At 40.1% G+C, this 25,528-nt stretch overlaps 1 protein-coding gene across 1 annotated transcript in view; it reads left to right on the forward strand.

The window, feature by feature from the left end:
* LOC149138627 (Haloacid dehalogenase-like hydrolase (HAD) superfamily protein) overlaps positions 1–25,528 on the forward strand; it is a 232,583-nt gene that overhangs the window by 110,830 nt on the left and 96,225 nt on the right. The window lies entirely within an intron of this gene.

Raw genomic sequence — 25,528 nt, forward strand, 5'->3', positions numbered from 1 at the left:
GAATTGTGAGCCATTTGATAAATATCCTTTACATCATAAAATATCCTTTCAACAAATGCTAGTTTATAATTTGTCCATAGATGAGCTTTTTCTACTCAAGCTTAACTTCGTTTGAATCTAGTTATAGCTTATTGGAGACATGTTCTTGGTCGTTTCATTCTAAATGGACTTCGTTGTTTCCCAAATTAAAGTTGCTCCACGTACACTTGGGGCGTGGGGACAGGGAAATGCAATTGACTATGCACTTGCTAACAATTTTTTGATCTGTCACATTAAATACTTCGCAATTGCTCATCCAAATTTCTATAGTAGATCAAGCTCACTTAGCCCTATTCCTTTCTAGCTCTTCCCCCTCTTCCTCTCTTATCCGTTTTAATTTTTCAATGTTCTATGCTTCAACAATCACTTATAACATTTCTTCTTCCAATAGCAATCACTTTATCCAATTATCTTCAATCTTTCAATAACAGTAAGCAATTGTAGATAAAACATAAAACCATATGCACAATAGAAGACAACCAAGAACAATAGAGACATAGAGATTTGGTCAAAGACTAGGGAAAAACCCAACAAGGGCGAAAGCCCTTTCCAAATTCTTCTATTATATTGTCATCAAATGTTCAGTAGAGAGATTCATAATCCAAGTACACCAACAATGAGTCAAAGGTCAAAGCCTTGACTAGCCAAATCAACCAACCAAGATCCAATCAAATATGAGCAAGAAAGTCAAATATGGTCAAACTTGAATTCTACAATTTTTTTGTCAAGGTCAACAACAGTCAACGTTTCCCTAACCTATTTCACAGGGTTCGTCGGACCTGAACCTTGAGGTTCGAAATCCAGTGAACCTCAAAAGAATCTTGAGCGACCAGGTTCGAGGTCAATTGGCAACTGCGATAGAGAAGAAACCTTTGGAAAACAGGTTCAAGAGTGAAAATTTGTTCAAAGGTTTGAGGCCAACTGGCATAGGAAAAATCCCAGGGAAAGAGATTATGGGGCAAGCAAATTACACATTGAAAATAAGGGCAAGAATTTGCATTACAAACTAAAATCGCACTAAGTTATAGATTGGGATCAAGTTACACATTACGGGTTTAGGTTACAAATGACTATTATCGGTATAAAATTTTCACTGTGCATCTAATTGTATCGAGCAAAGGATAAATGAAACCAACTACTACTCCAAATTACAATTTAACATGATCCAACAAATAAATTTTCTTACTTTATCCACTTCATAATCCAATTTAAAAAAAATTATGGTGGAATAAGCATTTAGTCCAAAGTGAAAAAGACGACAAAATTGTTGATTTTGGGTAGCATCAGATGTGCTCTAGCTCCGAAATTTTGTGGAGGGGCTAGAACACATGAGATCTCTAGAACCCAGAAATCGTTTGGAGAAATTCCACTCGGATGAGGAGTTATTAAAATAATTAATATTTTTAATGGGTTCCTAAGTCTAAACTTAGGAAAATAAAAATATTAATGTGTATTAATAAAAATATGGGTGAGAAGGTTCTAAGTGACGAGGATCAATCCTGTTTTAATCTTAGCCGTTGATTAGAGATTAGATCATGGCCGTTGATTCATCAACATGAAAAGTATAAGAGGAGGCTTGAGGGTCAGTTGGAGACACACCAAGAGATCAAAGAGTTTGATTTTTCTGGGGTGTGGTTTGCTGAGAAAGTCGAGCTAAGTGATTTGAATTGCAGTGAGAGGGGCAGTTTGGCAGAGGGAATTTAGTCCAAGGCCGAGGATACATAGCAAAGAGGCAAAGCAGCAGCAGGAGAGACAACGCAGCTCCAGAGAGGGAGACACAAAAGCTAGAGGGGCTGACGCAGACCCCTAGAGGCAGCGTTGGGGTTTTCTGTGGGGAAGAGAGAGCAACAGTTCAACATATTGACTTCTGAGCAAGGGAGGTTCACTAGGAGGGTGACGCAGCTCCTAGAACAGGTGAAACAGTTTCAGCGCAGAGCTTGGAGCAACCATCGTTGCCCAACACTGGGAACAACATTGTCATCTGTGGGGTTTGATCATCCAGTTGCTGGAATTGTCAAAATATCTATCTCTAGATAGAGGTATTTCTGCCAGGTTTATTTTCTATTGGGTGAGACGGATTTGGCACCCTAGTTGTATTCAAAAATCTGCTTAATAATACAAACCCTCTATATGCTGCATCGATTTTCCCGAATTGGGTTTTTCCGGGGATGATTGTCCAAAAATAACAGTGTCCCTTGTGTGATTGTCTCAGTTTATTTCAGTTCATGATCTGTATGTATGTGTAGGCTGCAATAGTGTTTTCATCGTTGTTTAAGTAATTAAATAACTTGTTAAATGTAAAGAACAAGTAGGAGATGATAAACCAGTGATTGCAGTAGGATTTCTGATGTGTAGATTCAGAAATTCTCACATGGTATCAGAGGATTGCAGATCATAGGAGACTGAAGACACTAACCGAGAAATCCAGAGAATTTGCTGCAAAGAAGCAGCTGTCCCGAGTGACAGCGCTGTTTCAGAGGCAGAGGAGCAGCGGTCTCGAGTGACAACGCTGTTTCAGAGGCAGAGGAGCAGCTGCAGGAGTGACGCAGAGCCAGAGGAGTGATGCAGAGGCTCACGCAGTGCTTGTGTCAGCATTTCGAGCCTGCAGAGGGTGACACAGAGCCAGAGAGGAGCCCACGTAGTGACTGTGTTAGCTCTTTGGGCCAGCGCAGAGCCTGAAAGGTTCGAATCAGCTAGTTGCCGGGGCTGGAGGAGCAGAGCAAATTCGATTTGAGGAACTGGTGGGACATTGTTTCTGTTGGTGCAAAACAGTGTTTGTGGAGACAGAGCCAAGGTAGAGGGGATCACTGCCTTGACAGATTTCTAGCCAAAGAAATCTAGATCCGGGTTGCAAGCAAAGGAGGATTGGAGAGGAAGTGGTTCGATAGTTGGCAGGAGGATTTCCAGGAAGGAAATCAGGACTCAGAGGGAGTCTAGAGGAGATTGTTCCTTAGAGGGTTTCTTGCGCCAAAGAAATCTAGATCCAAGTCTTGCTAGATTGACAACAAGAGAAGGAGAAGAGAACCAGTCCTATTTTGAGCAGAGATGGCAATGAATGGGTTGAGGGATCAGGACAAATTGGATGGAGCATCCAATTTTGTCATCTGGAAGGCCAAGATCCTGGCATTCCTAGACAAACATCGGATCAAGGACTATGCCTTGAAGGTAGTTGCTGAGCCGGTCGACGCTGATCCGTTGAAGAAGTATGAGGAGGCCCAGGCCCAGGCCAAGTGCATGATTCTAGACGGGGTCAAAGATTTTATAGTACCACACATTGCTAAGAACACAACAAGGGAGATGTGGGAGGCGCTGGCCACCTCGTATCAGGGATCTTCCGTACAACGGAAGATGCTATTGGAAAATCAACTGAGACAATACCAGATGCAGAAAGGAGAGGAGATCGATCCCTTCCTTCTCGAGTTACAAGGGATTCGCGATCAGTTGACTTCTCTGGGGTCTACACTAGATCCTGAGTTCATGGTCAGGACTGACCTAAATGCAGTCACCGAGTACTGGGAGACTTTTGTCCAAAGTATCTTGGGCAGAGCGACTCTCCCCAGTTGGGAGGAGATGTGGGTAGCTCTTCAACAAGAAGAGCTCAAGAGGATGACTAAGACAGGAGGTAGTGGCAAGGGATCCTGGGTCAAGAAGGTGGAGGAGGATGCAACTCTCGCATCATCAGGACAACAAGCACAACAGAAGAGAAAGAAGAAGAACATCACCAAGGTTAGATGCTTCAACTATGGGGAACTGGAACATTATGCCACTCAATGTCCTCGGAAGAAGGGCAAGGGGGAAGCTTCTAAATCGAAGTCTGCTCCAACGAAAGCGGACAAGGAAGGCAAGGATGATGATTGCGCCATGAGTGCTCATGCACCTCTAGAGAAGAGGTGGGGTGATATTGAGTTGTAGTCGAGAGGACTACAAGAAGGGCAGGATCCTTGAGGTGCCCAAACTCTTGGATCACATACGGCTATGGGGGCCCTTAACGACAATAGCATAATGACGGGTGTTGGTTGGAGCGAGGTGTGATGGAGCAACAATGGCATTGCTAGAGTGCCAAAGTCTGAGGCAACGCAGTGGATGTTGTAGTAGTGCGAGAGGCACAGAGCATTTTGCAGCAATGCAGTAGCAGCAGAGGTAGCTTCAACATCACGAGGCATCCAGACCGACCAGCATGTTAGTGTTTGGGTGAGGTTTCAGTTACTTCTCAGTAATTGAGTTGCAGTGCAACAGTTAGTAGTGGCAGTGCTATGGGCAACATGATGCAACATTTTGAGAGGGAGCTATAGTAGTGGCAGTGGCAGAGTCATGGGAAACAGTACAGGAAGTAGCATTGCAGTGGATGAAGGGCATCAGGCCAAGCATCAGCAGCACAAAGGACCAATCTAGTGGATCAGTGTAATGCTTCTATGGGGAAGTATTGCTAGAGCACATTCCTCGCTAAGAGGGAGTGTTGATTTCGGGTAGCATCGAATGTGCTCTAGCTCCGAAATTTTGCGGAGGAGCTAGAAGACATGAGAGCTTCAGAACCCAAAAATCGTTTGGAGAAATTCCACCCTGATGAGGAGTTATTAAAATAATTAATATTTTTAATGGGTTCCTAAGTCTAAACTTAGGAAAATAAAAATATTAATATGTATTAATAAAAATATGGGCGAGAAGGTTCTAAGTGACAAGGATCAAGCCTGTTTTAATCTTAGCTGTTGATTAGAGATTAGATCACGACCGTTGATTCATCAACAGGAAAAGTATAAGAGGAGGCTTGAGGGTCAGTTGGAGACACACCAAGAGATCAAAGAGTTTGATTTTTTTGGGGCGTGGTTTGCTGAGAAAGTCGAGCTAAGTGATCTGAGTTGCAGTGAGAGGGGCAGTTCGACAAAGGGACTTCAGTCCAAGGCCGAGGATACATAGCAGAGAGGCAGAGCAGCGGCAGGAGAGACAATGCAACTCCAAAGAGGTGTTGAAGAATCTAGGGCATTCATAAATTAAAGTGATTCTTCTTAACATGATAACAATTTGTGAAGTTCTTTTGCAATTTTATCTTAGCTTGATCTTCATATTATTATTAGTGTGAGTTTGCTTCATCAGACTGCTATCAAAACAAAAGAGACAAGTACACAAAATAATTGGATTTCTTCCAGAGCCAAAACCTCTCCCTCTTGGAGAGGAAAACCCGCACAAAATTCTTCTTATAGAGATTCCAATTGACGAATACCAAGACCATGACCCTTGACCTGCTACGCCACTCCAAGGCCAAGACCCTAATCCTTTTTCTCTGTCACCGCTGAGATCATCATCACAGCTGCACCAATGAGGCCATCACTACTGCATCACTGAGATCTTCACTGTTGGAAATACTGAGAGGGGGGTGAATCAGTATTTCTTTTCAATTGTTATTTTTTCCAGTCAAAACATTTATATTCAGAACACAAGATGAACAACAAGAATAAATGCTTTTATTAATATAATCTTTGCAATAAAATAGATACAATATATATGGTCCCAGTCTGTTGCCAAGCACCAACTTGGACTTTTGTGAGGCTCCAACCTCCAGAGCACCAACTCTGTTTTGTCAAGGCACCAACCTTGGACTTAGGAGCACCAACTCCCAGGACACCAATCCTTCCAGTTCTGAGGCACCAACCTCAAGGGCTCCGACCTAATCTTGTCAAGGCATGTTTGATAGTGATTCTATGCTCCCAAAACTCTTCTTTACTGAATTCTGTCTGTTTATAGCTTCACTGTAGTCTCCATGCTACAACATCAATGGCAACCAATCTTCATATGAAGAAGTCTTTACAACTCTTCATACTGTCCACACAAAGTTTGCAAAAGTTATCTCATGATGATATCAAATAGCCATCATAATCTCTGATAATGTCTCCACACAACTTTAGTGAGTCTACTATTAGCTGCACTAAGCTCTGATTAATTCATCACAGGTCTGAGTCTTTCACAGGGTAACACGATCAACAGGGTTGCTCGTCCTTCGACTACCTCCTGTTCGGCTGGACCTTCGTCTTCCTTCTGTCCTGCTGGACCTTCAGCCTCTTTCTATCCTGCTGGACCGTCGGCTTCCTTCTTTCTTCTAGTTCGCCAACAACAACTGCATAAAGACAATTCTCTGTTTTCTTATCTTGATACGCCTGACCTTTGGCTTCCCTTTCGCTCGCTTGAGCTTCGGCTTCCTCAATGCTCGCTCGACCTTCTGGCTTCCCTCCTCCGGTCGCTTTAGCTTCCTCTGCGCTCACTCGACCATCTATGCTCGCTTGACACTTCAGCTTCCCGATCCATGGCTTCCTTTGTCTATTCGAGTGTTCCAATACTCACAGGACACGTTCAGGAGGAAGAGAGGCCGAAATACAAAGAAATGTTGCTTATTAAAAAATATCAGAGAGGTCCTTTTTCCTTTAATAATATTCATACATTAGACTTCATTATTTATGGAGGATTTCATTGGAGAGACTGTACCAACAGGGAGGTCCCACATGCCACGTCACAATCGCAATCGCAATCAGCGGTTTGACATCCCTTAGAGACTAGCGATACAGCGGATGCGATATTACATTTAGTCATGTTAAATGGTGCATTCAGGTCCGTAATATATATCGCAATCGACAGTCCGGCGGTGTCAATTCTTTTGAACATTGCGATTCAATGGATGCGATATTTCAATAGGTCGTATTATAATGTTGCAGTGGGTCCGCATACATATCGCAATTGGTGGTTCGGGGGTGACAGCCCTTTATAACTTGCGCTATGAGAGTTCCGATAGGCGGATGCGATATAACAATAGGGCAGTTTATAATGGTGCAGCGGGTCCGCATATATATCGCATCTATATATTATATACTCTTCTGCTCTTTGCTATAACTTGTTCGGGTCCGTGTATTATCGCAATCGGCACTTTCAATGTGGCAAGGCTTTACAAGAGTCTTGCGATATGGCGGATGCGATAATATATTAAATCATATTGCAATGGTGTAGTCGGGTCCGCATACATATCGCTATCGCAGTTTTAATGTGACAAGGCTTTAAACGCTGCGATACATAACTCTTGATATGGCGGACGCGATATACCATTAGGGCGCGATATAATAGGACCATCAGGTCCGCAACTGTATATTGCAGTCGGGGGTTTCAATATGGTACTTATTAGAACCCGCCGATGTGATTTCTAAAATATATATATACTGCTCCGCTCTTATTTGCTTTTATCTGCTCTTAGCTTGTCGCTCCTATGGCTTCCGATACACTGCTCCAATAGCCCTTCTTTGATATTCCTCCGATATCTCATGATATGGTTCCTCTTTTAACTGCTCTTCCACTGGCTTCTCCTCCTGATGCGTGTTCCTCTTTGTTCCTTCTCTTTTGATGACTTCTTCCTCTTTGCGGGACTTCTTGGGCATATAATACATGTGATACTCCCGATATGGTTCCTCTTGCTCTAGTAGGTCTTCCTTTGGCTTTGCAATGTCTTTCAATGAACTTCTCTGATACCTTCATACCTTGATGGCTTCTGATATCTTTTCCAATATGCCTCTCTTGCTCTGATATTCTGCAATACTCCTCTGATGTGTTAACTCCTCTGATACTTTGCAATACTCTTAAGCATAAGCGATAGCTTTGATATGCCTCCTTTGTTAACTCCTACATTAACAAACTCTTACTCATGACTTTGCTTTCTTGATGGCCTTGCTCCTTAGCTTCTTGCTCCTGTTTCTTCATGGATCTGCTCTGCTTCTCCTTGGCTTCATATCATCATTTAGTATCCTAGAATATTGCCATATTGACATCAATGATAATCTAGGTCAACAATCTCCCCCTTTATTATTGATGGCAATATTCTTCTTCTCTCCCCCTTTGACATCAATGGCAAAGGAGTGCTCTGGGACTCCCCCTATCAAACTGCTTCTGTTCTTTATGAATAGTAGATCTTCATGGGTATGTTACTCCCCCTGTAATAGTGCTCTTTTTTTTCTTTTCTTAAGATAGAAGGATTGATGCTTTATCATCAATTAGCACATTATCCCCTATTCATGTCTCAGAACTACTTTATCATGGGTTCAACAATGCTTAAAGATGCTCCACTTCAATGCTTTCAAACAGTGTCAAATAGCCACACACCAAGTGTCTAGGTTTTTATGCTTCAATCCATATTCTGTTGTCTCCACAGTCAGAATTAAGAGGCCTTCATAGTCCGAATCAAGAGAAAATGCCACTGAAATTGTCTTTCTTGCTATCTCTCTTTAGATCAGAGTTCCTTTGTATTTCTGTGCTTCTCCTTAAGTTACTGAGCTATATTCGACTGCACAACATTCTCCTTTCTATAGTCTTTTGATGAGCCATATTTTCCTTGTGTTCTTGAAAAAAAAGATCTCTGCAAGTTATCTCCACGAGCAGATTTTGATATCCAATCTGTGACTGTCTTTTAAATTCTTTTTACTGATTGGCATCTTTTTGCAATGCTTCAGTTTTGTTAGATGCTGCCAACTGCTCTTGCTTCATGCTTCATTCCTAGATGTATCTGTTTGTTTGAAGGTTGCCTCTATTTGTGTCCATAATCTACCTGTTCTCACATCAAATCCCTGAGTCGAAACATTTAACATCTATAATATCAACAACATAGTTATTTTCCCTATTTCTCTAGCATTGGATGGCCTTCTCTGCTGCTCCAATTTCTGCTTAGTGATCAAGTGGAAAGCAGCTTCAACAACAGTCCAAAGAATGGTTACAAGATCATGTTCTTCAATGGAGTACTCCTGAGAAATGATCTTTATCAAAGAATGATAGTTAATATAGCTCAACAAGGATTTTATAAGGACCCTCTCACGAATAGCTTCTGCAATAATGATCAAGAATCACAGGCTCCCCCTAACTGTATGCATCATCTCTTTTGGCAGAGTCTTCCCATCAAATGCTCAGATTGTCGAAGATCAGGTCAACAACATGTGTTGTTGGTTGGAGAGTTCAAGGGACTTTCGGATTGTATTTGCTTCCTTCTCCATACTTGTGTAAATTTCTTCTTTTGCATGGTTCTAGCTTGTGTAAGAGCCCAAGTTAAGTTACAATCACGTGCCATATGACCAATGTTATGACACTTGAAGCATTCTATATTGTTCATGAATAAGAATTCATGATTTCTTCTTGCAAAATTGTTCCTCGAAGATTGTTGGGGACCATAATATCTATCTTTATGATATGCCCTACAATCTTTTACCATGTGTCCAAAGTTTGTACAAGAATAACAATAGCCAAGAAATAAACTTTGGTACCTGGGAGATGGAGATTTCCTTGATGTACTTCTGAAGTATTTCTGTCTTGAGATCCTTTGATGATAACCATTGCTTCTCGCATCTTTGACATCATCTACATTTCTTCTTGGAGCGGGATTTCTTCCATTGTTGTCTTGACTCTTCTCCTTGCCTTTGCTGGAATTGGGAGCATCAACATTTCTTTCTAGCTTCCTCACATCCATTTTGCTTGAAACATTACCATTCTTGTTTGAGGATTCACCTGCATACCCGAGACCTGATTTATCAAATGGACATCTTTGATGGCTGAGCATGTCATCCAAGGCTTGAGAGCTCTTCAAGGTTTTGTCCATCCCTTCAACCTTTTTCCTGAGGGAGACAATCTCTTCTTCCAATCTTTCGCAATCATTATTTTTCTTAGCAAGTTGTTTCTCAGTTTCTTCCTTGATATGAGTAGCTTCATTTGCTTCTATTTTAAGGGAGATGATATCTGACTTCATTTTCCTTTGCTAGATTGCTCTCCATTTCTTCCTTGATCCTTGTAGCTTTACATGTTTCAGCGTTGAGAAGTTTGATGTTAGATTTTAATTTGAAAATTTCTTCATCCTTTGCTTTTAGTTGACATATCATGGTGTTTCTCTCCTTTTATGCTTCATCAACCTGTTCTTCTATGATTGCCAATGCTTCCATTGTCTTCTCAGCTCCTTGTGCTAACTTTCTTGCTCCTTGTAGTTGAGATTTGAGAGAGGAGACCTCTACGTTGTATTGACCAATCTCTTCTTCAAGTTTGTTGAAGCTCCTGTGCCTTTGTTCAAGTTGACTTGACAAGGTATCTTCCCGTTTCTTTGCTTTATCCAATTGATTTGTCATGGATATGAATTCTTCATGCTACTTTCTTTTGCTTTGATGAAATTCCTTCTTAAGCTTGGCAAGCTCTTCATCCCTTTCTTGTACTTGAAGCTTGACAAGGTCAATTTTCTTCCTTGTTTGGTCTTGGTCACCAGCTAGTGCTTTCTTCTTTAAGTTCCTCGTTTTCCTTTTTCAAATTGATAATCTCTTCTATGGCAGCCATAAGTTGAGCGAGGAGATCTTCTACAAAATCTTTTTCATTCTCTTAATCTTCTAGATCTTTAGCCTTGAGATCATCATTCTCATTTTCAGCTTCTGTGATGGGTTCTGGATTTCCTTCTTGATTTCCATCATCTTCTTGACTGATGGTCATGGTCAATGCTCCTTTTGAGTGAAGGTCATGAAGTTTGTCGCATATACCCTTTGCCGACAAACATTTTCCTAAATTGTTCTTTATAGAATCAGGTAGCCCATTCAAGATTGCCTTCACTGCTTTTGCATTGTACTCCTTGGATTCTCCATCGATCATGCTATCAACAATTACTGATTTCCAGATTTCAATGCCTTGAGTCTTTAAGAAATTCCTCATTCTTGCTTCCCACACATCAAAGTTTCCATTGAACCATGGAGCCTTCTCAAATTGATTTTCTTCTATTTCAGTGGTAGAGGGAGACACATCTTTAGGAGGATTGGAGACTTTCTTCCTTGGCTTCGCCATTTGTGTTCTAAAGATCAACCTTGAAGCTGTTAGGCTTTGAGTGAAGGTACTGGCTCTGATACCAATTGTTGGAAACACTGAGAGGGGGGGTGAATCAGTATTTCTTTTCAATTGTTATTTTTTCCAGTCAAAACATTTATATTCAGAACACAAGATGAACAACAAGAATAAATGCTTTTATTAATATAATCTTTGCAATAAAATAGATACAATATATATGGTTCCAATATGTTGCCAAGCACCAACTTGGACTTTTGTGAGGCTCCAACGTCCAGAGCACCAACCTTGGACTTAGGAGCACCAACTCCCAGGATACCAATCCTTCCAGTTTTGAGGCACCAACGTTAAGGGCTCCAACCCAGTCTTGTCAAGGCATGTTTGATATTGAATCTCTGCTCCCAAAATTCTTCTTTACTGAATTCTGTCTATTTACAGCTTCACTGTAGTCTCCATGCTACAGCATCAATGGCAACCAGTCTTCATATGAAGAAGTCTTTACAACTCTTCATACTGTCCACACAGAGTCTGCAAAAGTTATCTCATGAAGATATCAAATAGCCATCATAATCTCTGATAATGTCTCCACAGAACTTTAGTGAGTCTACTATTAGCTGCACTAAGCTCTGATTAATTCATCACAGGTCTGAGTCTTTCACAGGGTAACACGATCAACAGGGTTGCTCGTCCTTCGACTGCCTCCTGTCCGGCTGGACCTTCATCTTCCTTTTGTCCTGCTGGACCTTCGGCCTCTTTCTATCTTGCTGGACCGTCGGCTTCCTTCTTTCTTACAGTTCGCTAACAACAACTGCATAAAGACAATTCTTTGTTTTCTTATCTTGATATGACTGACCTTTGGTTTCCCTTTTGCTCGCTGAGCTTCGGCTTCCTCAATGCTCGCTCGACCTTCTGGCTTCCCTCCTCCGGTCGCTTTAGCTTCCTCTGTGCTCGCTCGACCATCTATGCTCGCTTGACACTTCGGCTTCCTGATCCATGGCTTCCTCTGTCTATTTGAGTGTTCTAATACTCACAGGACACATTCAGGAGGAAGAGAGGCCGAAATACAAAGAAATGTTGCTTGTTAAAAAATATGAGAGAGGTCCTTTTTCCTTTAATAATATTCATACTTTAGACTTCATTATTTATGGAGGATTTAATTGGAGAGACTGTACCAATAGGGAGGCTCTAATAACTCTTCTCTGATATTCCTCCGATATCTCATGATATGGTTCCTCTGTTAACTGCTCTTCCGCTGGCTTCTCCTCCTGATGCGTGTTCCTCTTTGTTCCTTCTCTTTTGATGACTTCTTCCTCTTTGCGGGACTTCTTGGGCATATAATACATGTGATACTCCTGATATGGCTCCTCTTGCTCCAATAGGTCTTCCTTTGGCTTTGCAATGTCTTTCAATGAACTTCTCTGATACCTTCATACCTTGATGGCTTCTGATATCTTTTCCGATATGCCTCTCTTGCTCTGATATTTTGCAATACTCCTCTGATGTGTTAACTCCTCTGATACTATGCAATACTATTAAGCATAAGGAATAGCTTTGATATGCCTCGTTTGTTAACTCCTCCGTTAACAGACTCTTACTCATGGCTTGGCTTTCTTGATGGCCTTGCTCCTTGGCTTCTTGCTCTTGTTTCTTCATGGATCTATTCTGCTTCTCCTTGGCTTCATACCATCATTTAGTATCCTAGAATATTGCCATATTGACATCAATGACAATCTAGGTCAACACTTCACCACGTCAATGAGGTCTCTTGTCTTCATTGAGATCTTCGCTGTGATCTTGATTCTCTGACTTCATTATGACAATCATCATGATGACTGTTGCACCATGTCTCCATCTGCACTTGGATCATCACTGTACCCTTTGCTAAGATCATCAACATGTTGACTGTGAGCATGCCGAGAGTGTACTTCATGATAAATATGCTGAGACTGTGAGGGATCATTGTGATCCTCCTTATGTCGAGATAGTGAGCCTTTTACCATCATATATATACATCCACTGAGATTGTGCTAATGTCCTTGAGATCCTTACCTTTTATTGATGCCAAGATTGTAATGGTTACCACTCCTTAACATCATGTCGACACTGTCCTAGTTACTGCCCCTTCTTATTATGCCGAGACTCTTTTATTGCAAGGAGACCTAGATGACATCTCTGTGATGCCCATCCGAAGCACAAAGACACTTGTCTGAAGTTCTGGTTGCCTGAGGTTATATCTTGTCCGAGACTGTGCCAACCGAGGTGCAGGGATGTGTTCGAAATTGCGTGCTTCTATACTCATCCTAATTCTATCCTCCTTAGATGTGGATCTTTGCTCCATACCCATGCGAAATTTCAGAGAAGAAATTGCGAGTTCTGTACTTGTTATTTGCGAATACCCTAGACGGGTATTTATAGGGTTTGAGCCTCCTATTTTGAGCCGACTATAACTAGTGAACCGACATGTCTTTTTATCCAAGCCGACATGACATTTAAGTATATATTTAATTCATTTTTGAAGCCGACATGATGGCCTTCTTAACGTTTCTTTTGTAGTCTTCTTGGGCTTGCTAATGGAGGATTGATCTTGGTCTTTGTAGGGCTGCTACACACTTTTATGGACTTGTATACTTTTACATAAGCTCATGAAGAGATTCTTTTTACATGACACGACTCTTTGACATATTAATAAAAATTCTAGAGACATCAAGAAGAATTCTTTTGACGTATGACACTTCTTGCTCATGAAACCCATGTAGCAAGGCATACAAAAATAATTTATTCTCTTTTATTACATCATTTTCAAAGATCATGTCATTATGAAGACCGAACCTAGTTACACTTTCTTCAACACTCCCTCTTAACTAGGGAGGTATTCATAATGGTACTTTGTCGTTCTCAATCTGAAGAATTTCTCATAAGAAGAATTAGATTTGCAATCCATCTGTTATAGCATCATTTCAACCAACATTGTTTTCATTTACCAAGGCATTGACTATCAACTCTATCTCTTACTTAGATCAGAGCACACAATGTTGGCGAGACCAATCTCTGATAGGCACACATCATCATTGTCTCTCTTAGGGTCATACCCACCCGGGTGTTCTCCGAGTATGCCCTACTAGGACTATTCTTATCTTGGGTTCCTAGCCCTCAAGAATATCGGTCCTCTTGCCCACTCTTGTCTTGGATGCCCTACCACATCCTCAAAGAGTGTCAGATGCCAGATGATTACACAATCCTCCATTCTTTCTTCCAACCTGAAGACAAGAATGTCGTGTCTAACTCTCCCTCTTAACCAGGGATGAGTTTCAAGTTTCTCTTCACTCATAAACTTACTTGAGTTCCTTTACTCACAAGAACCTCCCAAAGCTCCTTCTTACCCAGGGACTCTATCATCAATACTTTATAGGGTCTTTTAGTTGACTGACGATCCAAGACTTCAATGTCATCAGTTTCTTCATATGTAGGGTTCAACCATCCATCACTTTCCTTCATCATGTCATTCCTTCTTTCTCGGAAAGTATCCTCCTTGGATTTACATCTGGGGCTTCCTTCATAGGGTCATCTATCTTCATTTTTCCTTTAACGATGATTGCTCTAGATCACAAGGTACATAGTTGTGACATCCTTCACAATTCTCCTTACCTTGGCCCTGCACACATACCCAGACTTTCTCCAAGAGGTCAGAAACCAAAAACAAATCACATATTACCTTTTTGGTGATGGCCTTTTTCCAGTGACATCTTCTTGTAGGTATCAACACCCTGCATACATGTTGACATATCTCCCAAAGATATCTGTTGTCAAGGGTCTTCATCTTTTCAAACTTCCATCAGAGTCTCCATATCTTTCCGGGAGATTTCCTAGTCAAATCTTCCTGATCCTATGGATGTTGATTGCCTTCATCATGGTTGCATATTTCACATTGCATATTTCACGATCTCTTCCATCCTCACATCTTCCATTCCCAGGAGCTTTCAATCAGAGTTCTTCAATTGTAGTCAACCACCTCATACTTCATATGAGGACATATTATGTTGATTTCATCTAGTGTGACTTATGTCTTTCTGCATCCTTTCAGAGGAGGAGATCCTTTTTCTCTCGATCATGCTTGATCCATGTTACCTGCAACCATATGTCATGACATTACAATATTAAATACAAATACAAGCATACATACCTCTAGGTTATCTAGGCTTCTTCTAGTAGCTTCCTTGATTGAAAAGATCTTCAATCCCTTGATCTGCTTCATTTCTCATGTCATCGGACCATCATCTCATGAATTCCAAAAGTTGGATTTCCTGATGAAACACTTGCTGCCTTCCCAGATTAGTGGATCCTCAACTGAGGTTTCTATCAGAGAATCTTGAGGATCTTGTTGTCTCCATCAGGCAAATGTCTTCCCTTTTGACTTCTTGTGCTTTCCTTTAGTGTCCATTGAGATTCCCAAGAGCTATGTCCTTCATGATTCCCATACGAGCTCTTGTTTCCATGATGCCACGATGCATCTTATTATCATGATCATATCTGCAAAATATTTGGAGCTTGTGATAGGACCCTTTTGTGAGGGACACCATCTCACTCATAGTAGAGGTCTGCTACTCCCTCTTTCCTTGGTCCTTTTCTTCAGCTTCCGGCACCCTTCCGGCGTTATGAGCTCCTCTTCATAATCTTTCCATAGTACTATTCTGTCTTGTCAACCTTCCTTTTCCTTTCTACACATATTTGAGTCCTTTCAACTTGTCTTTCTCTATTTGGCATAGAGACCACAAATTGTTGATTGAGGTAACCTATTTGTTCATGGACATTTGTTACCTTGCTTATCAATATCAATATTAATGATGATTATCTTATCATCATTTTTCCTAGATCTCGCAATTGAGATCTCATGAAGATATTCCTTCTTTATTGCATTTCAGAGAGTACCTCTTCTAGCATTTCATATATTTCTTATCTGTCTCCTTTCTTGCTACATAGAGATGAGAGGATTTTAGGAGTTCCTTCTCATGAATTCAAAGGAGACTTGTTCAACGACTTCTCTTCTCCATAAGGATTCTGTCAATCCTTCTTATTCTATGCAAGGACATTTCATGACCCATCTATTTATAGATCTCCTTGCATTCATGAAGTCATTTCAAAGAAAAATGATTAATAAAAATACTTACTTGAGATGTGAAGATGAAATCTTCACCTTGATCATGTTGGTAGTAGTTGGAGCAGATGTATTGATGCTTCCTTCGACTAAGATCTTTGATAGGCAGATTGCCTTCTTTGCCTTCGAGCTATCTTGATTTATATATCAACAAACTGCTGATATAATTGGGCTTGTAGTATGCAACATCGACTTTTGCTTGCCATGATGTATAGAGACCCATCAGTTAGTGTTATTATGGCTGTGTCAACGAGCACCTTCATTCTACATCAAGTACTGTCCATACAAATTATGACTGAAGTGTAGTGAGACCCATTACTATGCTGTAGATGATCTGATTCTATATGCCCTTGAGTATGTATCATCAAGCTTTTGGGAATCCGAGTTGTCAAGATTGTTCTCTTTATAGAAAGGATTCAATCACTGGTATGTTGAGATCATGCCATTGAGAAATGATTGAGATCACTGTGGTATGGCATAGACCAAAACTGTGGGAGTCACCAAAGCTATTGCTTGAGATCTGAATGCTTCATCTTTTGACCGCCGTCCTTCAAAACCCTTGCTGATGTAGATTGTTGTTGTAGGCTGCTTTTTTGATCTGGGTCTTGATCTTTGAGTGCTTTGCTTAAAACTTGATCCTTGAATTGTCTCTTTTCTGCCCTTCATTAGACTGCAACCATTCCCTTTGATACCATGTTGAAGAATCTAGGGCATTCAGAAATTAAAGTGATTCTTCTTAACATGATAACAATTTGTGAAGTTCTTTTGCAATTTTATCTTAGCTTGATCTTCATATTATTATTAGTGTGAGTTTGCTTCATCAAATTGCTATCAAAACAAAAGAGACAAGAACACAAAATAATTGGCTTTTTGCCAGGGCCAAAACCTCTCCCTCTTGGAGAGGAAAACCTGCACAAAATTCTTCTTATAGAGATTCCAATTGACGAATACCAAGACCATGACCCTTGACCTGCTATGCCACTCCAAGACCAAGACCCTAATCCTTTTTCTCTGTCACTGCTGAGATCATCATCACTGCTGCACCAATGAGGCCATCACTACTGCATCACTGAGATCTTCATCACGTCAACGAGGTCTCTTGTCTTCATTGAGATCTTCACTGTGATCTTGATTCTTTGACTTCATTATGACAATCATCATGATGACTGTTGCACCATGTCTCCATCTGCACTTGGATCATCACTGTACCCTTTGCTAAGATCATCATCATGTTGACTGTGAGCATGCCGAGAGTACTTCATGATAAATATGCCGAGACTGTGAGGGCAACTGAGGGATCATTGTGATCCTCCTTATGCCGAGACAGTGAGCCTTTTACCATCATATATAAACATCCACCGAGACGGTGATAATGTTCTTGAGATCCTTACCTGTAATTGCTGCTGAGACTGTAATGGTTACCGCTCCTTCACATTATGCCGAGATTGTCCTAGTTACCGCTCCTTATTATGCCGAGACTCTTTTACTGCAAGGAGACCTAGATGACATCTCTGTGATGCCCATCCGAAGCACGAGGACACTTGTCCAAAGTTCTGGTTGCCTGAGGTTATATCTTGTCTGAGACTGTGCCAATCTAGGTGCAGGGGTGTGTTCAAAATTGCCACTACCCGCTTCTATACTCATCCGAATTCTGTCCTCCTTAGATGCGGATCTCTGCTCCATACCCATGCAAAATTTCAGAGAGGAAATTGCGAGTCCTGTACTTGTTATTTGCGGATACCCTAGACTGGTGTTTATAGTGGTTTGAGCCTCCTATATTGAGACGACTATAACAAGTGAACCGACATGTCTTTTTATCCAAGCCGACACGACATTTAAGTATATATTTAATTCATTTTTGAAGCTGACATGATGTCCTTCTTGTTTTGCTTGCAGTCTTCTTGGGCTTGCTAATGGAGGATTGATCTTGGTCTTTGGAGGGCTGCTACACACTTTTGTGGACTTGTATACATTTACATAAGCTCATGAAGAGCTTCTTTTTACATGACATGACTCTTTGACATATTAATAAATCCTAGAGACATCAAGAAGAAGTCTTTTGACGTATGACACTTCTTGCTCATGAAACCCATGTAGCAAGGCATACAAAAATAATTTAGTCTCTTTTATTACATCATTTACAAAGATCATGTCATTATGAAGACCGAACCTAGTTACAGTTTCTTCAACAAGAGGGAGACGCAGAAGCTAGAGGGGTTGACGTAGACCCCTAGAGGCAGCGCTGGGGTTTTCTATGGGGCAGAGAGAGCAGCAGTTCAGCATATCGACTTCTGAGCAAGGGAGGCTCACTGGGAGGGTGACGCAGCTCCTAGAGGAGGTGACGCAGTTCCAGTGCAGAGCTTGGAGCAGCCATCGCTGCCCAACACTAGGAACAACATTGTCATCTGTGGGGTTTGATCATCCAGTTGCTGGAATTGTCAAAATATCTGTCTCCAAATAGAGGTACTTCTGCCAGGTTTATTCTCTGTTGGGTGAGCCGGATTTGGCACCCTAGTTGTATTAAAAAATCTGCTTAATAATACAAACCCTCTATATGTTGCACCGGTTTTCCCGAATTGGGTTTTTCTGGGGACGATTGTCCAAAAATAATGGTGTCCCTTGTGTGATTGTCTTAGTTTATTTCAGTTCATGATCTGTATGTATGTGTAGGCTGCAATAGTGTTTTCATCGTTGTTTAAGTAATTAAATAACTTGTTAAATTTAAAGAACAAGTAGGAGATGATAAACCAATGATCGCAGTAGGATTTTTGATTTGTAGATTCAGAAATTCTCACAAAAATGTTAAGAGCCACGACTAATAGTTAACGAGAATCCTTAAAATAATCCCAAATCAATATATGTGTCTTCATTTTGTTGTAATCCACATGGAAGGTCATCGATATAAGCTTATTTATTATATTGAACATAACAAACACAGACAAATTATTTAAATTAATATAATTTATATTTATTAATTTAATATATATTATAAATTAATATAATTTATATTTATAAAAAAATATAAATTTATTAATATAATATTTAATATTAACTATAAATATATGTAAATTATAGATTATATTTAATATTAATTATAAATATATATAAACTATAAATTATATTTAATATTAATTATAAATATATATTAAAATATGTGTATGGACGAACCTAATGGTGAACTTTATTTGAACCTCATTGACAAATTTGAATTCGAATCGAACTTTATCATTGTCGAATTCGAACTCGAACCCGAACCATGTGACATTGGCCCTAACTAGTCAATGGTCAAAGTCTACTCCAAATAGTTCGATCAACTAGTCAAAGAGTACAACCTTCTTCCCCCAGTCAAAACCAGTGAAAGCAACATCAAAACCCTTAGTCAAAAGAGAGGGAAATTCTGTGGTCAAATCCTGGTCAAGTCTACGGTCAAAGATAGTCAACATGCCCAGAAAACTTCAGTCAAAGTGCCAGTCAACTTAGCTTCCCAAAACAAGTCCAAAAACATGTCAAACTCTTCGAAGTCAACACTGGTCAAAATAGTCCCAAACAGAAAGTCGTTGGTCAACAAAAGTGTTGCTCTCTCCTTCACACGTGTGAACTCGGACTTGCAATTTTCAAAGCTAATTGAACCAAGAGAAGATGAAATCAATGTGTGATGATCCCTCCAAGTGATGCCAAATGATGTCTATTTATATGTGGTCTTAGCTAAGTCACAGGACACGTCCCTCAGGGTCTCGTGTCCCGTATTTCACGTGTAGGACACGAAAACCGCCCTAAAACGTGTCGAAAACGTTTTTCTTCGTGTCTTCCAATCGAGACACGTGTTTTGGATGTGTCAAAAATGTGCCCTAACGTTTTTGGTTCTTAGGACATATGTCCCATGAAAAGTGACATTTAAAACCTGCAACATGTTTTATTTTTGGGTTTTTTTTGTCATTGTTCGCCACCAAAGTTGAGGTTGCTCGTCACTGGAATCCAATTTGTTGTGCAGTGTGAGGAATTCCATCAAATTTGAGCGCAGTGCTCACAACTTCACATCGACCTGGACCTGGAGATGTAGGAGATGAGCGTTCGCATGCTTCGCTAAGAGTTTGGAGCACTTAAATTTCTTGTAAGTTGTGTTATAGCCTACGAAACTTAACTTAATTATACACGAGTGACCACATATAGATCGTGTGTTGAAATAAAAATCCCAGCTCCCCGTCATGTGCTCATTGCTCACTACACCTTCGAGGTCTAAAGGGAGGGAAAGCTCGATTAACGCTCTGGTCAACAATGAAGTTTGAACACATATAAATTTATAGTTCATAAACTACCTTATGTGAAGTTTGAACATGATCAAACTTGTTTGAAGTTAATAACAAAAATTATAACATGAACAATGAACATTGAACTGTGAACATCATTGATGTAGTAAATTAATAAACTAACTAGTAAATTACTAAATAGTAAATAGTGTATACTAAATACTAAATAGATATCATCATGATTCATATCTATATGGATCAAGCACTATATTTCAATATTTTTTAATATATATATATAACGTGTCCCTCATGTCCTGTTTCCGGGGTCGCTGCGTCTCGTGTCGAATACTCGTATTTACGTGTCCTTTGTGTCTCGTGTCCTTGTGTCATGTGACTTAGGGTCTTTGGGGTTGAATTTCCTCCTCCAGGCCGACTTCTACATTTTGTGATAACATGGTTCCACATTAAAATAATAAATTTTCCATGTGCAAATTAAATTCTTCCTAAGGGCTAGAATGGTCTCCTTAGGGTGAGAAGGGCTTCCCTAAGGAGGGAATTTCTCCCTGAGCTACCAAATTTCAACAATTTGAAGGCCCCTTTTCACTTGACACAACATCACTCATTTTCATTATACCCATGCTACAACTTATTACCTCTTGCATCTCTTATATCATCCCTAGATTTTAGTCTCTTCACAATGCTATATCTAAATATGATTTCCTACTTGGTATTGTCTAGGGCACTACACTTGATTCTTAATCACGGCAACATCTACCATCCTAATGTTGAATGGTGTTGTCATTGATGCCAACATCAGTTTTTGAATGCTCTTAATGTTGGTCTAGTTTGCATTGATTGGAAGCTCCAAATGAAAAGAAACCCTGGAAAGTCCTAAAAGCCCCGCACTTGTTGAAGATTTTGAAGATGCATATCAATGAATTTGGTTTGGAGAGCATCATCATTGGATTCTCCTCGTGATGCTGATTCTGACAGTATGTAGCACGCCACGAGGGATCTCACGATTTGAGAGATATGCTTGTTCAAAGTTGAAGCCCCACCTTGTGGTCAAAAACCCCAAACAAATGGATGATGTGGCAGTCTATCATTGGGCAAGATCGTGAAAGATCTTCATTAAAAATATTATATCAAGTAATTTTATGACAAAAGGTTTCATGTGGAAGGTTTCGTGACAAAAGGTCTTTCTAGAAGAATCCATGAGCAACAAATCTAGCTTTGTATTTTTTGACAGTTCCATTAGCAACATGTTTTATCTTGTGGATCCATTTTGAAGACACAATGGACTTCCCCTTAGGTATAGGCACGATTTCCCAAACATCATTCTTCAATATGGATTGATATTCTTCAGTCATCACATCTTTCCATATTTGTTCTTCAACAACCTCTTCATAGGAAGATGGTTCAGACTCAATGATCTTGTACATCAAGGTTGTATAACTAAAATACTTCCTTGGCTTCTTGCTCTCCGTGAAAGTTCCACGAGCAAAAGCATGACCCTTAGCTTCTTTCAATGTTTTCTGTAGGAATTTACAGGGTAAGTTCCTCAGATTGAACACCAAAGGACACTGCTCACAAACAGATCATAGATCAATACACCAGTATTCTTGACGTGGTTAAAACCCTCAACGAGGGAAACAGTTCATGGCCTGAGCCAAAGCGGCCATTTCAGGCAATTTATTAATGTAAAAGAAAGAAAATTTACATAAGCTTCTCTCATGAACGATCAACTTACAAATGACCCTCCATGCTCTTTAAATAGAGATCATGGACCAATCGGGTGTTAAGCAACGGATCAAGTGTCGGTAATACCGAGGAGAGAATGAACCATTGGATCACTTCATGTCTAGAACATATTGTGACTGTTGGATTGTAAGTTACAAAAGTACATAGTAAAGAAACACACTTTACCCAACTCTACACTAGACCAAGTTATATTTAACTATTTCCTATGTGTCGAAATATCCTAACATCCCCCCTTAAGAACAACTTGGGATAGGATTGAAGGATGTACAAATATGACACAATAGGAGAAGGAAGGAGGCATTAGAGCCTATCCCCCCTTAGTGACAACTTTCTGAACTTCAACCATAAATCGAAGTTTTGTAAACTTCGCCTCTGTGAGAGCCTTTGTAAAGATGTCTGCAACTTGATGATTGGTTGAACAATATTGCACTTCAAGAATATGGTCATGAATGAGCTTTCCGATGAAGTGCATGTGTAGTTCAATGTGTTTACTGCGCTGATGTTGGATTGGATCTTTGCATAGTTGAATGGCACTTTGATTATCACACCAAAGTGTAGTCGGATGCTGCTGTTGAAACCCAAACTCTGACAGGATCTGACGAAGCCACATGGCTCCCTTACTAGTTTCTACGACACCACGATACTCTGCTTCTGCTGAAGAAAGAGAAATGGCACTTTGTTTCTTGCAAGCCCATGTAATAGGTCCAGAACCAAGAGTGAAGACATAACCTGCAATAGACTTCTAATCATCAGGGTCACCAGTCCAATCGGAATCAGTGAAACCAACCAATAGAGGAGATGCTACTGCACTGTAATGAATCCCAAACTGAACTGTACTTCGAACATAACGAAGTATTCTTTTAGTTGCTTTCCAATGACTTTCATGTGGGTTTGCATAAACCGAGCAATAAGGCCAACAACAAAGGAAAGGTCAGGACGGGCATGGTTCAGATACAAAAGTTTTCCTACAAGCTGACGGTATAAGGTAGCATCAACTTCAGGGGAAGTACAAGTGACTGAAAGTTTGGCTCCAGATTGAAAGGGAGAAGGGGATGACTTACAGTCTTCCATGTCAAAGTGGCGTAGAACATCACATGCATACTTGGATTGGGAAAGGGAAATACCTTCCTTGGATTGCAAGACTTGAAGACCAAGAAAATAATGCAAGTGTCCTAAGTCTATCATTTCAAATTGCTTTTTAAGGCTGGAATTCACATGGTTTATAAGGTTGGGATCACTACCAGTAAGGATAAGATCATCAACATAAAGAACAAGAATGATAAGAGACTTACCCACTTTCTTGGTGTAGACAGTATTGTCAGAATGACACCTAGAAAAGCCAGTATTTAAAAGAAAGCTATCCATTTTGGCATACCAAGCACGAGGGGCTTGCTTGAGACCATAAAGGGATTTCTTAAGCTGACATACAAGGCTGGAGTTTGTTTGTATAAAGCCAGGAGGTTGTTCCATATAGATTTCTTCATGCAAGTCCCCATGCAAGAAGGCAGATTTAACATCCATCTGATGGACTTCCATTTGAAAGAGGCAACAAGGGAAAGAACAAGGCGAATAGAGTTCATTTTGGCAACATGGGAGAAGGTTTCAGTATATTCAATGCCTTCAACTTGTGAAAAACCCTTAGCAACAAGACGAGATTTATGTTTATCAACTTTTCCATCTGGTCCAAACTTGGTTCTGTAAACCCATTTGCATCTAACAAGTTTTCATCCCTTTGGAAGAGGAACAAGATCCCATGTATCATTTGCCAATAATGAACGATATTCTTCATTCATAGTTGCGTCCCAATCTGGATGGCCTGAAGCTTCTGCAAAGGTCTCAGGATCATAATTCGTTGAAGCTTGAGCCAGTAAAGAAGAGGCTCTATCAAACTGAGAACGTGTGCGACGCTGATCTGTAAGATCACTTGCAAGAGCACCTGCTGCGTCCCGAGTAGCGCGTACCCATTTTGGAAGCTGAGGAGCTAAAGGAGGATCCCAAGAAGGTGGGGGAGGATTGTCATCCTCGCTGTCATCATCTGAAGAAGAAATATTTTCAGAAGTAGAAGGGATGGAGAGAGGTGGCACATCCGCTGAACTAGGCTCGTAGGCCGATATATTTTCAGCAAACTTTACATCTTTGCTAATGATAACATTTTTGGATTTAGGTGGAAGAAGTCTATATCCTTTGACATCTTCAGAATATCTAACAAAAATACATTTTTCACTCTTAGGTTCTAAGGCTTTATGTTTCTCATATAGAATATGGGCCCATGCTTCACTTCCAAATACACGAAAGTGACTTACATCTAGTTTAATTGAGCTCCATGTTTCTTCTGGAGTGATATTCTTTAAAACCTTAGTAGGGGTGCGATTTACTATGTAATTTGCACAGTTAATTGCTTCTGCCCAAAAATTAAGACTAAGTCCTTTAGATTGAAGCATAAAATTAGCCATTTCCTTTAAGGTGTGATTCTTCCTTTCAGCTACACCATTTTGTTGTGGAGTATATGGAACAGTATGTTGCATTTGAATTCCATGCTCAGTGCAAAAGTTGATGAATTTGTTGTTAACATATTCTCCGCCATTATTAGATCTTAGCTTAAGAATTTGATGTCCAGATTGTTTCTCAACAAAGGCCTTAAAGGCCAAGAACATGTTAAATACTTCACTCTTGAGTTTTAAGAAGTATACCCAAGTGCATATGGAGAAATCATCAATGAAAGTTAAGAAATACTTGTAGCCAGAGAATGAAACAACTGGAAGTGGACCACATAAATCACTATGCACAAGCTGTAAAAGGGCTGAGGCGTGCCAAGAGGCACGTTTTTCAAAACTATCCCGATGATGTTTTCCGAGTACACATCCGGAACAAACACCATCTCTGCAAGATACCATAGAAGACCTGCCACCATATTTTCTTTACATAGATTTTGAAGGGAGCGATAGTTTAAGTGACCAAATCGCTCATGCCAAAGTTTGCTCACTTCATCATTATGAGCAACAAATACCGATGGAAGAGGTGATGACCCAAAGTTATTAAACTTATACAACCTTGTAGAATCATCAGCAATTACAGTAGCTAAAATATGTCTAGGATCTCTTAGGTCCTTAATTACAACATCATGAGGTGAAAATTCAACGATTTTACCTTCACTTGAATGAGTTATTTGATATACAGATAGAAGGTTGCAGGATAAGGTTGGAACACATAATACATTATTAAATTGACCATTGTCTAGATGAATCTAGTCCCTACAACACTAAGAGATCTATCGTCACCAACATATATATTTTTGGTGTTACAAGCATTTAAAGAAGAAAACATGGCTTTGTTTTTGGCTATGTGATAAGAATCTCCAGAATCAATGAGCCACTCATGAGAATGAGAAGAAGAAGATACATTTAGTGCATAACTAGACCGAGATGCTTGACAACCACATGCAGAAAGTGCTATCCTTGAAGATGAAGTTGAAGTTGAAGAGTGCTCCAAATGGATGTTATGTTTCTTC

Source organism: Pinus tabuliformis, chromosome X, assembly GCF_031772625.1.
Source record: "Pinus tabuliformis cultivar Carrire ecotype Pingquan chromosome X, CPIR1, whole genome shotgun sequence".
Classification (NCBI taxonomy): domain Eukaryota; kingdom Viridiplantae; phylum Streptophyta; class Pinopsida; order Pinales; family Pinaceae; genus Pinus; species Pinus tabuliformis.